We start from the raw sequence: 15,364 nt of genomic DNA, 5'->3' as shown, positions 1-15,364 counted from the left end.
ATTGCCTGGGCTGGCTTGTGAACAGACCGCTCCTGGCTTTCCCAGAAATTCAGTTATCCAGTTAGTCTACCTCCTCTCCTCTGGGCAGGTGTGGCTTTTCTCTAGCTCCAGGGAGGTTTGGTCTAAATCTTCTATTATTCTGGGTGTATCTGGTCAAGATTTCTGCCACCTCCCCTCCCGCCATACACAGACCTTGTCCTTAGGACAGCATTTACTCTGAGCTAGATGATGAAAGGGGAGCTGCAACATTAGCCTAAAACCATCTTTGCAGGCTCCCCATTGCAGTTCTGAGCTAAGCATAGATCAGTCAGATGGGAAAATCTGGCCCTAGAGGAGTTCAATTTCCAGTGAATCTTGTCTATTTAACATGTAGAAGGACAGAGGTTGTGGAACTGGCTAATTAAAAGTTATTTTCTGGGGTAGTATAGTACTGTAGTGTGGGGAAAATACATTACTTAGCTGTTTGCGGATTTGCCTTTGTTCTTAAATTCGTATCATAAACCAATGAGTCGAAACATTTTTTAGTGAAATTATGTATTCAAAACTAAGATTTTGCTGAACTGTTATTCATTTGGATGTTATATTCAGCATCAGAGCTCAGTGGACATTCAGCTAATTAAGTGGTTTTGGGGACAGTCTAATAATTTCCATCTTAAGACTTTTTTTGATCTTTTTATTCTGATGAATAGTTTTCTTTTCCAAGAGCTGACTCTGTCACAGAGACCCCCTTGAGACTGTCACCTGACGTGCTGAAATTACCTCTGAGCCTGTTTTCCCTGCCAGCTTGGGACTTTCAGAACCCTGCCTTGTTGAGCCAGACATGCTAGCCTGCTGCAGCACAGACCCAGCGTCCAGGCCACGTCCCCAAAGCTGCAGGCTTTAAGTGAAAACAGCTCTGCAGGTTACCTGACTCCAGGACCCAAACCCCAAATAAATCCATTTTACTCTGAATAAAGCTTATACAGGGTAAACTCATAAATTGTCTGCCCTCTATAACACTGATAGAGAGATATACACAGCTGTTTGCTCCCCCAGGTATTAATCACTTACTCTGGATTTACTAATAAACAAAGGTGATTTTATTAGAGTATAAAAAGTGGGATTTAAGTGGTTCCAAGTAATAACAGACAGAACAAAGTAAGTTACCAAGCAAAATAAAGCGAAAACATGCAAGTCTAAGCCTAATACATTAAGAAACTGATTATAGGTAATATCTCGCCCTCAGAGATGTTCCAATAAGCTTCTTTCACAGACTAGACTCCTTCCTAGTCTGGGCCCAGTCCTTTCCCCTATTACAGTCCTTGTTAGTTCCAGCAGACATCTTAGGTAGAAAGCATGACTGGCAGCCCTCTTTGTCCTGCTCTACCCCCTTTTATAGCTTTGGCACAAGGTGGAAATCTTTTGTCTCGCTGGGTCCCCACCCCTCCTTCTAAATGGAAAAGTACCAGATAAAAGAAAGATTCTAGTCTCAGGTAACATGGTCACATGTCCCTGTGAGACCTCATTCTTCATTACCCATGGGCTGGAACACAGGAAGGCTTGTAGGTAAATAAACCATTTACAACCAATTGTTCTAGTCAATGGGAGCTGTCAGGATTCTAAACCACCATTAATGGCTCACACTTTGCATAACTACAATAGGACCTCAGAGTTATACTTCATATTTCTAGCTTCAGATACCAGAATGATACATGCATACAAATAGGATGAACACACTCAGTAGATTATAAGATTTGTAATACCTTACAAGAGACCTTTTGCATAAAGCATATTTCAGTTATATCATAAAGCATATGGAGTGCAACATCATACTGACTGTGGAATAACTTTCAATATTCAGCTGTTTAGCTGAAATTCTTTACCTCTGATATTGTCTCCTTATCCTATCCTATCTCCTAGAACTGGAAGAGACCCTGAAAGGTCATCAAGTCCAGCCCTCTGCCTTCACTAGCAGGACCAAGTACTGATTTTTACCCCAGATCCCTAAGTGGCCCCTCAAGGATTGAACTCACAACCCTAGGTTTAGTAGGCCAATGCTCTTATATTTTAATAGTCTCATTGCAGAGGGAAATCATGAAATATGGACAATATAGATATGGCACTTTTCAGTGGAATATAATCAGTGTACGTAACTTTCAACTTTAATAGTATTGTTGATATGAAATGAATTTGGAATTCTCAGTTCAGTTCCCAATAAGTAAGTAGCCACATCACAACTACTGCCAAAACTGGCGCTCACTGGCCATCTTATTTGAAATCTCCACAGAGAGGCCAAAAGGCTGAACAAAAAGATATAGAAAGCAAGATATCCTGTTGCCATCATTTGAGTCTCCTCCAGATCAATATTAAGGTACATTGGTTTAGTCCGAATACTTTAAAATGTTTGTACCACTCTATTACTATACATTATTTAATCTTTAGAGATGGATATGTAGGGACCAACCTTGGAGTCCCTACTCAATTCTTATCAGAAAACCTCCTATAGATGTCAGTGGGTGCTGCCTGAGTAATAAGTAAAGGATTGCAGGAATTGGCCCAAAATTAGTAAAAACAAATTTGTTGTTTGTTGTGTGTCACAGTTAATATTTGCTTCTTATAAGCTTATTGAATTTTTTTTATAATAGTTATGCTATGATGAAAAGACAGTACAATATATACAAATATCATAGGACTGATTCTACCATTTTCACTCAGGCAAGACTGCCATTCAAGCAGTAGCCATGCTTGAGTAAGAACTACACAATCAGGCCCCCAAACATAACTCTGCATGGTAAATTTGTCATTGTCAGGTGTCAGTTTTCTGATCTCGCTCTCACTGGTATTGAGTTCAATTGAATTATTCCTGATTTACAGTGTGACAGGCAATCTATCCTCTCTTTCCGTAAGCTCTCTGAGTAAAGAATGCAGACTTGTTCGGAGAGACAAAATTCTGGCATCTTACTCGGGCAAAATTCCTACTGAAGTAAATGGGAAAGCTGCAGGATTTTGCTCCACGAGGCCTGTTCTTATGAGTCTAAGTTGTGTAAGTCATGTGAATCAGATTGACATGATGTATAGGATTATACTCTGTGGTCCTGATTCCACAAATACTTAAGCATGCGTGTAACTTTACTCACAAGGGAAGGATGACAACTCATGTTTGTAACATGCCAGTTATATGTTTGCACAGAATACACATTTAATAGAACTAATAAGAAAATGGGGTTGGGGGAAAACTTGTGAGAATTTTCATCTTTTTTCCAATCAAGGTTTTACAGTCAGCTCCAATTTTTAATAGTAATTTTACAAGAACGTACTGTGAATATGCAGAATCCAGTTTGGAACAATGGAAAACTGCATCTGAAAGAATGCAAATAGACACTTGTGTTGTAATGGACATAAAGGTTCCATCAACCCACCCTACTATTGATCTAAATACACATTGCAATCTATTTTCTCTATTAGGCTAAGTCAGACTCCTTATTTTTTACTTTCCTCAGCTTAAAATGAAGAGGTGTCTAATAAAATATATAATGGCTTGTAAGTTTTATAGGCTGTGGCAGAAATCTAGTGTATTCTCAAGAGACAGGAGCTTTTCAAAGCAATACAGTAAGCAGTTTACTCCAAGACTATCCACATCTAGACTTATTACTTCTTTTATCAAGGATGAGAAAGTGAATAGAGCAAGAAAGGATTAAAAAAAGTGTAATTCTGAATTACTCAGTTTCGCACAATAAGGGCTCCTCTGATGCAATCAAACTGATAGTGTTCCATATCTCGGCATTCGTATCCCTCTGAGCAGGGCCTGAGGATGCAGAAACTGCCATCTCGTATAGTTTCTAGAATGTAAATGGAAAAAGAAGAGTAGTTAAGCGTAGAAAGATACTGTACTTTGGTTAATCTTTGGTAGTCTTTATTTATATATACATAGGGTATTCAGCATAATATACAAATGTTTTTCATAGTGTACATACTGTTCCGGGTTCTGCAGTTATCTAATAAGCAGAGAACATATAGTAAGCCAAAGCTATAGTTCCAAAGACACAGTCCAAATAATGGCTCCTTTTGCTCACACACATTAAGAGGAAGGGGGCAAAGTAGCTACTGCCTCATCCAAGGTGCACTCAAGGTAGGTATAATACAGCTACTTGCATTCCCTGCATGCATAGGGAGGCCAAATAGCACTACTGGCAGAAACTCATGTCTCAGGGCATATCTATTGCAGCCAGGTCCTGGTTTTGCTCTTTATTGGCTTGTCCCATGTGACTAGTACTGGGTGGTGTGCATTATGCACCTCTTTTAAATGTGTAGCAGCTGTGCACCCACATAGCATTATACCTGCCTTGGGTCCTATAGAAACATAATGTTTGCAGCTACCACTACTCTGTTGTTTCATCCCCTCATCCCCTGCTCTCAGTGCACCAGAAGCTGTGAAACAATAAATCCTTTAAGCAGTAAGGGACAGGGAGCAGACCACTGTAAGCACTGAATAAAGAAAAAACAGCATGTTATGCTTAATTGAAGAGTGTAATGTAATACATATGCACAAAAGGGCTGAGTTAAGAGTGCAGAACTTTGGCATTTTCTTGTTTGAGTGCTGAGGTTTGCAACTTCAGAGTTCTTTTAACATTATATATTTCCCCTGCAAACACTGAGTGTATAATGTATATATGCCTATAATTATGCAGTGATAAATAATTAAATAAAAACAAACTATTCTGGCAAAATTATTATCCACAAGAGAAGAGTTTAAGTGCCAGATATGTATGTTCATTTATTCTGTTTTTTATAACATCTCAGAATGTTTCTCTGTTTACATTCCTAGTATGTATAATTATTAATGGGATGTCAGAACAATACTCATTCTTGGCACTTTTATTGCACCTTTCATCTAAGGAGAGGTGCAAGTTACTATTGCTTTCATGGTACATTCCCTGGTAGCTGTAGATGTTGGCCAAAGTATAAAGATTTTGACATGTGAAAGAGTTAAAAGTCACAGTATGTGGCACTGACATACTCATCCGGTCACAACCCTTGCAGTAACTTTACTATAGCTCTAGATAGTGTTTCATCAATCAACCAAAATGTGAGGGCTAACACTTATTTTTTATTTGACACGATATGAGGAGACAAGGCTGAAAGATGGTATGCCAGTGTTTGGGATCTCTTCCTTTCCTCTCCAACCTGAGAAAAACGAGTTGTTTACTTTTCGAGCGCATGCGAGAGAGAAAAAAACAAAACCAAACCAAACCAAAAACCCTAGAATTGCTGTAACTTTCTGACCAGGATATTTTAAATCTTTCTCTGAAAGATTAAGCTCAAAGATTTAGATCCACCCTAATGTTTGAGTGCAAAGTGAAAGTGAAGACTAGGATTTTCAAAGGCTAAGGGAATTAGGTGCCCAGCATCCAATGAAAGCCAATGAGGGTTGGTGTTTAACACTCTTAGGCCCTGCTGAAAATTCTATCCTAGAATTGGTGGAATGCTATTGAATGCTTGACCAAAATACTGGGTGAATTTAAGGCAAGTGTTATGCAGGAGATCAGACTAGAAAACCACAATGATCCCTCCTCGTCTTAAAATCTGTAAATTTACTCATGCTGACTTTTGGAGGCATCTAAAACAAACTGATTTAGAACAATAGTTCCAATTTGTGGTGTGAAACTGAACATCAAGAGCAAAGATAAATGTTTTCAAACATTGGGGGGGGGGGAGGTGATGTAAAAATTACATCATACCTGTCTACATGGAGTTGCACTGTTTTGTTTATTAACCAATTGAACTAGGAGAAGCATATTCTGAAATAAAAGAGCTTCACACAATGATTTGCCCAAAAATAACTGAAGGTGTGAAATGAAATCAATTTAGTTATTTCAGTTCCGGTTTGTGGGTAGATGAGCACACTTAGTGTGATTACTTTTTGATAAAATCAAGTTAGTTAAACTGGTGCAAAAGGCTGTGTAGACACTTATTTTAGTTAAAAACTAGACTTATTTTGGTTTAGCTTCACATTAGGAAATGGTTTAAGTGAAACTTTGAAATAAACCTTTCAAACTGAAATGAGAGTGTCCGCTGAGGGTTTTGTGCTGGTTTAACTAAAACCATTTAACCTACTGCACAAAGTATGTAAAATTTGCTCTGTTGGATCAGGACCTAAATATAGAATTCCTTCATAATGTTTTATAGAGTGGCTTTTCTAACTATAACCAAGTATTTAACTAGTTATTGGTGGTTGTAATCCATGATTATGGATGAAAATGACACTAGGTCAATCTTATTTCAATTTCTAACTGTCACAAGATTAAAGGTATCACACAAATCTATTGATCTCTTTGTGATTACAGAGTACTCCAGAAACCACAGCACTTTCCTTCCCCTCACCTTGCTGTATTTATACTCATAGATTTCTAAGTAAGCACTAATGTGCAAAATGGGGTGTGGTTTCTATCAGATAATCATAACCGTAGGGCATTACATAGCATCAGGCATAATCCTGCGCCTCTCATCCTCCGTGGCGGTGATTATCCCATGACAACCACACATTCTCGTTTTTTTTTTTTTTTTTTTTATTCCCTTTTTTTTTTTTTTTTTTTTTTTTTTTTTAATTCCTTTACTCTTCTGGAATTTAATTTTGGTTTTGCAAGTGTGTCTGTGTGTGTATATAAAAAGGGTTCTGATGACCACAGATTACTATTTGTATTGTACCGTAAAACAGTTTTCACATGGTGAGATTCATAAATATTGCTACTGCTTGGCACTGCAAATGGACACAACAAAATGCTTTATCTCATCTCAAATAGCTTTATAGTAGTGACATGTCTGCAGCTATAAGACAAAGGCACATACTTAAGAGACTGCTAACATTTGGGAATTTCCAAATAGCTAAAAGCTAACTCAGTCTCTTTCATTCATTTCTTGTCCTTCTGCTCAACTCTATTACCAGTAGGTCAGGTTAATTTCTCACCTAATGGGAAGTAAGTGGAATGTAAATGAGTTATGCTTTCATAATTTTAGTATATTGACTGTCTCTAAGCCTGATATTTGTATTGTCATTCTAAAGGGAATGTGAAAAATACTGATTTTGTTCCTTTTTATTTAATGCTGATCCAACTGTTTCAGATATCTGTATGCTCCTCTGGAGAAAGCAAAACTAAATAAATTCAACAGCTTGGGTTAATTGAATAACTGGAAAGGTATTGCTAAAGATTAATGGAAGCTGCAAATGAGATTATCTTGAGATGTCGTCATTTAAGCTACCTCAGAAAGGAGTGTGAGCTTCAACATGCCTCTGCATGTAGCTAATAAATATTTCCTAATTGGAAAGTAAATTACTTAATGTGCTTCCTGACAGTGTTTTCATAATGTCAGACTACATCATGATTTTTCTTTGAAGGATCTTTCCTAAAGGGAGGTGGTGCATTCATATCAATTTGAACTAATCCCTACATGTCGTGCTCTGTTTACTGCACTCTTGAGGAACCATAAAATATATAACTTCATACTGATATGGAGCCAACTCCTGGTCACCTTATTCTTGCGAACAGACTCATTGCATTCATTTGTTGAAATAAAGAATTAGTATAAAACAATTATTGAAGGATAATTAATATTCTGTTGTACTGCATATGCTTCTAATTGTGTAAACACCTTTCTTTCAACTAAAAGATACTATAATTGTAGGGTAGTTGCAAATTTAAAGTACTTTTCAAAATGTTGGCCCAAAGCATCTTGTTCAGACCTAATTCTCTGCTGTATTGTGACTTGATAAACTTCACTTTATTAAAAAAAAAAGTAGGATTATTTTTTTAAAAACTGATGTCTCTCCCCTCCCTTTAAAAATGTTTTACCAGGAGCACAGGGTAAATAATTAAATAGTCCCGCTATGCACTACAAGGAGAGAGGTGAGTTCTTGAATGGCTTTAGAAGTATCTCCAAGGAATATGTTATATAGCATCTTTAAATTGTGCTAATGGGTGGGGTAGCGGAGAGAGAGCATATTTATAAGAGGTGTTTATCAACTAGGAGTAATGAGATGAAACCAAGCAGGAAAAATGTAGGCTCTCTGGAAAATACTCCTTGCAGTATAGTTTTTTGGTTGTGAAAGTCTCCCAAGGGAAGTGGTGGAAGCCCCACTGAGTATCTTTTAAAACAAAACAGTCAAAGTACTAACGACTATGTTAAAGAGAACGTGTCTGTACTGGCAGGAGGATGGACAACATAACCTAATGAGAATTTTGCATCTCTGCTGTCATTTCTGTAAATGAGTTAAAAATATTGGCATACTATAGCTAATGCTTTTACCTGTGTCCACACAAGTGTCCCCACCATTCTCAACAGCTGCCACCTGGTATCCTGGTTTGCAAGAACAGATCGCCCATCCATCAATCACATGTTAGCAATTGGTATAGTCAGATTTGATATTCCACAGGGGTTTTACTAGGATGAAAATAAGAACATTTTAGAAAACCACATATTGGCCACAGCAGTGATAGTTCAGCAATCTCTTGGCACTTTCAAACTTAGCTTTGTGGAGTGCAGCATTTGTTTTGTTACTCAGTCCCCTGCTTAGGGCTGTACCTACAGAACCAATCTGTACCTACAGAATTGACTAGTTTGTGAGGATTTATGCCCCTTCTAAAAATAACCCCCCAATTTTGTTTCAGTATATCTGTCCATATAAATGCCTGTTCAGTTTTTGTTTTGGTTTTAAATCTTTCTTAGCTCTTGGCCTCAGTCATGAGGCAGCAAGTACCATGGTTAATTATACATTATGAGAAATTATTTCTATTGAATCAGTTTTTTAAAGTTCTCAAAAAGATTATAGCAGAAATCGAAGTGGTTCAGAATGTCAAGTGAAGAGACTGGCATGGACAAATTTCCATATACAGAGAGACTGAAAAGACTGGGACTGTTTATCTTAGAGAAGCACATAAAAGAGGACATGATAATGGTATACAGAATGGATGTACAGCGAAGGGATAGCAAACACTGCTATTCACTATTTTCCATAGTATGGGACAGTCAATGAAACTGAAAAGCAATAAACTTAGTCTCCTAGTCAGTTAGTGCACTGCTGCAAGTAAACACAGTGGGTTGTTGCAATCATCAGAAGAGACAGCCTTGAAAAGCTTCTTTGGCTAAGCGAAAGTGGATATAATAAAGAGAATCACTGAGCCAAATTCACCCTGGGGTAACTACAGTGACTTCAGTGTGGAGATAAATTCAGCCAAAGCTCTCTCTGCATCCCTTTAATTGTGAATGACAGCTCCTCATCTAGCTAGTCAGCCTTTCCACAGCATTTTCCTTCATGCATGTGTTTTCTCTCTGAGCATGCTCAGTTACCCCAGTATAAACTCACCAATCTTGGCTACCTTTCATATAGAAGGATTGGGAGGAGCTCTTATATTTTGGTCCCTGTTAATTGGATGATAGGTTTGTTGCTAAAGTGGTGAGTCAGCAGTCCATTGAAACAATGTGGAAAAACATTTTGCTCTGAAATCCAGATTAGGCTCTCAGCATGTGAACCATAGAAGCCTTCTGATGGTCTGTTTCCAAAACCCCAGAAATCATATTTTGTTTGAGTTGAAATCTTAGGTAGAAAAGCAACATGTTTCTTTGTAGCCTGCAAGAGATCAACCTAAAGAAATATTTCTAGTCTTGCTGCTAAATAAGTATAGCTAACCTTGTGGATGAGCCACAGAAATATTGTATAACTTGGCAGCATCTATAAAAGTAGCAGAATTTTTAAGTCTTTTAGAAAATAAGTTAGTGAAACAGTTCACGTCAAACACCAAAGTTTCAAATGAATAGCTTCTGAGTAGATGTCTATGAGGAATTTGAAACAGAGTAACTACTTCGATAAAGTCAGTAAAGAAACTACAAACTATTTTTAAAATCTGTATTCCTGCAGAATTTGTGTTTAAAAGAACACATTTGCATGTTTAGTAAAAGCAGTTTTATATTTTAGAATTTCTAAGAGCAGCTCTTTCACATTTCAATTAACTGTTGAAAGTATGAAAACTGTACTTATCCAATGCAGTTTTACTAAGGATGCTTGAAGATAGCTGTATTGATTAAAAAAGTGAATCAGAAGTGCCTACACTTGTACTTTCCCAGTTTTTTAATACTATCTATTCACAAATATAATGCAGTGACCTCAGCAGTGTTAAAGCAAAATACATTTCTAAGTGCTTGGAATGTGCAACAGTCAGATGTCATGATCTGTTGATATAAAGACACTGTTAAACGTTTGTTAGAGTGCAATTTTGATTAAGCTGAGATGCGTATTGCTTTTGGGTCACTTTTTATGATGGAAGTAACAGCCTTATGGAGTGTTAGAGTATGTTATTGATAGGGCCCTATCAAATTCACGGCCGTGAAAAATGCGTCATGGTCACACAGTCAGGGCCGGCTCCAGGCATCAGCCCAGCAAGCAGGTGCTTGGGGCGGCCAAGGGGAAGGGGCGGCACGTCGGGCTGTTTGGCAGCAGTTCGGAGGCGGGTCCCTCTCGGAGGGAAGCACCTGCCACCGAATTACCGCCGAAGAAGAAAGTGGTGCGGTGGAGCTGTTGCGGGAGTGCCGCCGATCGCAATTGCGATCGCGGCTTGCTTTTTTCCCCCCGCTGCTTGGGGCGGCAAAAACCCTGGAGCCGGTCCTGCACACCGTTGCCAACTTTCATGCAGTAAATAAGCACCCCGACTTTCACAATAAGCCAAAAATCAAGCTAATCCCATTTCAAAACATGGCCAAAACAAGCCAGTCCCTAAGAACCCCAACTTTCTATGTGACTAGATCATCCTGGCATGCAGTCTGGGACTGTGGTGGACCTGCTGTGCACCCATGACTCTCTCCCCCCTTCCCCTGCTTGCCCCTCCTTCCCCCTGCTTTCCAGGAGCCGATTAAAAAAAAGGAAGCAACAAGTTACAAGCCAAACAAGCAACAAGCTACAAGCCAAAAACTTGCCAACAAGGAACTCACAAGCCAATTAAGCCAAAAACAAGCCCAATTTCTGCATTTTTTCCCGCAGGTTTGGCATGTTTGGTCACGGACTATGAAACCTGGTCTCCACTGGTCTTTTGTGTACTTTTACCCTATACTATACTCCTTTATACTGTAGGGTGAAAATATATACAAGTACACAGCATTTCTCAAACTGGGGGTCCTGACCCATATTGTAAAGTGGTCGCAGTATTGCCACCCTTACTTCTGTGCTGCCTTCAGAGCTGGCCAGAGAGCAGCAGCTGCTGGCTAGGTGCCCAGGTCTGAATGCAGTGCTGGTGCCAGCAGCAGGACAGTGACAGAAGTAAGGGTGGCATAGTAAGGTATTGCCACCCTTACTTCTGTGCTGCTGCTTTTGGTGGCACTATAGGCGCCAACTTTCCCCGGCACCAGTGGGTGCTTGCGCCCCCCCCACCCCTGGCCCCACCCCCACTCTTTCCCTGCCCCTGCCCCCATTCCAACCCCTTCCCTAAAGTCCCCGCCCCAACTTTGCCCCCTCCTTACCCCTTTTGGACCCCTTCCCCAAATCCCCACCCCGCCCCCCCCCTTCCCCGAGCGCACCACGTTCCCCCCTCCCTCCTAGCGCTTGCCGTGCGAATCAGCTGTTTCAAAGCGCAAGCCCTGGGAGCTGGGGGAAAAAACGGGCACACGGTGTGCCCAGGGGAATAAATGGAGGCAGAGCAGAGGCAGAGGTGAGCTGAGCTGGGACAGGGGGGGCAGGGCGGGGAGCTGCCGGTGGGTCTAAGCACCCAACAATTGGTTGGCACTGCATTCAGATCAGGGTGGCCAGAGAGCAGCGGCTGCAGGCCAGGAATCCAGCTCTGAAGGCTGTGCTGGGCAATTCTGACTGAAGAGTTTTACATGTTTGTCTTTTGCCATTGTTCAATAAATATTCATGCTTTGTTACAACTTCATGAAATTTAAGATTTTTAAAAAGAACAGGAGTACTTGTGGCACCTTAGAGACTAACAAATTTATTTGAGCATAAGCTTTCGTGGGCTGCAGCCCACTTCATCGGACGAAAGCTTATGCTCAAATAAATTTGTTAGTCTCTAAGGTGCCACAAGTACTCCTGTTCTTTTTACGGATACAGACTAACACGACTGCTACTCTGAAAGATTTTTAAAATACTATGGCCATGAAATTTATGAAAATGGACTGTGAATTGGGTAAGGTCCTAGGTATTGACAGTATATAGGCAATATGAAGATGGAAATAAATACACAAGTCTTTCCCCCTGAATTTCTCATTTCCAGATTTTCAAATTTGGGTGTGTCCTTACTCAATATAAACGATCACTAAATGTCATTTTTGTTTGCTAATATATAAAATTGCCATGTTGGCCATTCATTGCATGGGATATAACCCAAATCAATTCTCCAACGAATTAATCGTTTTTAAAATGATCAAACCTTCGAAAGCATTTAGGTTTTAGCTATAGTTCATGTGACCTGAAACTTATCAAAATCAGTGCTGTGGAAACAGTTCTAACTTCTCTCTAAGGCTAGGTCTACACTACAGCGGGGGGTCGACCTAAGATACGCAATTTCAGCTACGTGAATAGCGTAGCTGAAGTGGCGTATTTTAGGTCAACTTACCTGGCTGTGAGGACGGCGGCAAGTCGACCGCTGCCGCTCTGCCGTCGACTCCGCTACCGCCTCTTGCCGCGGTGGATTTCCGGAGTCGACGGTAGAGCCATCAGGGATCAATTTTATCGCGTCTTCACTAGACGTGGTAAGTCGATCCCCGATAGACCAATTGCTACCCGCCGGATCGGTGGGTAGTGAAGACGTGCCCTAAGTTGCAGCTCTTGCCCTTCAGTTACTTCCTTTCTCTGCTCTGTGTCCCACACCAATGGAGAGAGAAACTTCATCTGGTATTGATGTTTATTCCTATTCCTTTCAAGTAAGGATAGGTGGCCACTGGTGCATTCAGGTGTGGTTCATGGTTTGAGAGTTGCTTCCGTCTTTTCCTTAGACATATTATCTTGAATGAATAATGCACCTAAGGTCCTATGGGCATAGGCACTACCCAGAATTACTAGTAACAGCCCATCCCAAATAAGAACAGGAACAAGACTTTGTGTTCTACAACTAGATTGAACCATTGAAACAGTGCTTGTTATAGGGGGCTCCTTTATGGAGTGCAGCTTGTCCCCACCCCCATATTGATCTCTGGCCCCATAGAACACACATCATGGGTCTGGGCAGAGGAGGACAGTGCTGTGGGAAGGGGCTAATGCCTCTCTCAGGCTGGTATGTGGAGAGAAGAAATTAATAGAGAATGTCCCTTCCATGCACACATCCTGGCAAAATTATTCCTTGTCTTCCCTCCAATCATGTTAGGAATGAGTCCTATTGGTGGGGTGGGACTAGGTGGCAGTGCAGCTTGCCCTGACACTGCCTAGTTCACATGCACTCAGGACAAATAGCACAGCAGACTTAAATCTTCACGATCCTCACTTAAAATAATGACATTGGTCCCCCCCACTCCACCCCCACTTTTTAAAAACTAGCTTTTCTTCCTAATTTTAAGTGTTCAACTTTATAAACAAGGCATCTGCTGGTTAAGTCAAACTTGGTAACCGTGGTAACCAAATGTACTTTGTCTTAACATGTACCCAACCTAACATTAAAAGGCAAACTCTGTAGCAGCTGGATCATTGTAAGCAGTAATCTGCTAAACCTTTTCAAATATATCTTGTGAGCCTCTCAGTAATTACTGACTCTACGTAACATGTCATTTTTCTGTCCTGTTAAGAACTCAACAGTATAGTTAGGTCACATTTTTATTTATCCCCCCCACACACACACCCCCGAAACAGTTTTTATCCCAGCTGTGAAATCAAAAAGTAACACTCGTGCATGCACACACACACAAACTATGTTTCCAACAAAGATACATTTTTTTATATTTTGTGAGAATCCAACAAGCCATATATGGAAAGAACAACTACAATTTACAGTTGAACTTTTACATTCCCCCTCTTTCCCCCATATGCTTGTAAGCCTTAAATTGAAAAAGTTGTGTGTTTTTTTCTTTGCCAACTAATTAGGTTTTAAAGGACTACGTCTTTCTTGATAATCTAGTTAGTTTTTAAAAAGAGCCGAAGTTGTTTCCAGAGGTGATACTTTAACCTCAACCCCTCAACTATTTTTGGTGGGATTTGCAAGTCATATTTTCCTATTTTATGTATGCACATTTCCCCTGTTGTTGTGTCAGACAAATACAAATAGCAGCTATTTAGGAGAAACCATGACACAGATTCACTTTTGTGGATAGCCACAGAATGATATACACTAGTAATCTAACTTGACTTCAGTGGGGCTACTCATACAATATGAGTAACTGTTTCACAGTTGGGCCGATTTTATTGTCAACTGTAAAAGTAAGTAACAATTATAAAATTTATCTTATACCACTTAGGTGATAAGATACTACTCTTGCACCTGAGAGAGGTGGCAGGGTTACAGGCAAATGTACTAAAATGGCTTGAATTTTTGGTGGAGGGGCACACAGCTGTCCCTCTACCACTAGCCCCCTCACTTGTGGAGTCCCACAAGGATCAATTCTAACCAATATCTAGACACAGCCATTGGGGGAACTGCTCAGACCACATGGACTCAACTGCCAGCGATATGCAGATGACTCACAAAACTATCCTTCACCACATATGACAATACTATGACCACCAAGATGGCCCAGTGCTTGGACAAGATCAGCGCATGGATGAAGCTGCACCTGAGAAACACAAAAGTGATGCTGGTGGGCAGATGAAAGCACTTTAGGAGTTTTCAGCTATGGTGTGGTCTCTTTTATTTGAAAATACTCACCCACAATTAGTCAATTAAGCCTCTAGAGAGTGTTCCTGGATTCCTCACTGACACTGAACTATCATAGCAGCATCCTCAAGTAATATTTTCTGCTGTCTCTTGTTGGCCAGGAGACTGTCCTATACTGGTGGATAATGACCTGTCCTCTGTTATACACATCTTTATCACCTCCTATGTGGACTACAGCAATGCAGTATACATGGGCATAAAGCAATCAGCTATTAGAAAACTCCAGCTCCAGATGAAGATCATAACAACTCCACTCCTCAGGAACTTTCAACCATGAGGGTAAAGCTCATCTGTTCAGGACACAGACTGCAACAAGCTCCCACAGGAGGTACAAACGTTGCCACCTTCCTCTCCAAGCGCAAGGTACACTTCAGTCTTGACTTGACTTAAAACACATAGTGGTATTTCAAATAAAAACAGAATTCACTTTAGATGTGGCCAAACAGTGCTGATGTTTGCTGTATAGTAATATTCTAGTAAACACATTTACTGGCAGTAATGCTTCTAGCACATATTAGAGAATAATTGCAGAAAGTGATTTTTTT

At 40.1% G+C, this 15,364-nt stretch overlaps 1 long non-coding RNA gene across 1 annotated transcript in view; it reads right to left on the bottom strand.

Annotated features, from left to right (window-relative positions):
* Positions 1-2,355: 2,355 nt before the first annotated feature.
* Positions 2,356-15,364, bottom strand: part of LOC112114709 — a 33,097-nt gene continuing 20,088 nt past the window's right edge. Inside the window, exons 2-3 of the long non-coding RNA XR_002908755.3 lie at positions 8,281-8,415; positions 2,356-3,818 (exon numbers count right to left, since the gene is read on the bottom strand). This is a non-coding gene — a long non-coding RNA (uncharacterized LOC112114709). The remainder of the gene's footprint in view (positions 3,819-8,280; positions 8,416-15,364) is intronic.

Source organism: Terrapene carolina, unplaced genomic scaffold (assembly GCF_002925995.2).
Source record: "Terrapene carolina triunguis isolate 2854851 unplaced genomic scaffold, T_m_triunguis-2.0 Scaffold66, whole genome shotgun sequence".
NCBI lineage: Eukaryota > Metazoa > Chordata > Testudines > Emydidae > Terrapene > Terrapene triunguis.
The sequence above is the reverse complement of the archived record's forward strand: the minus strand, read 5'-3'. Positions and strand labels throughout refer to the sequence as shown.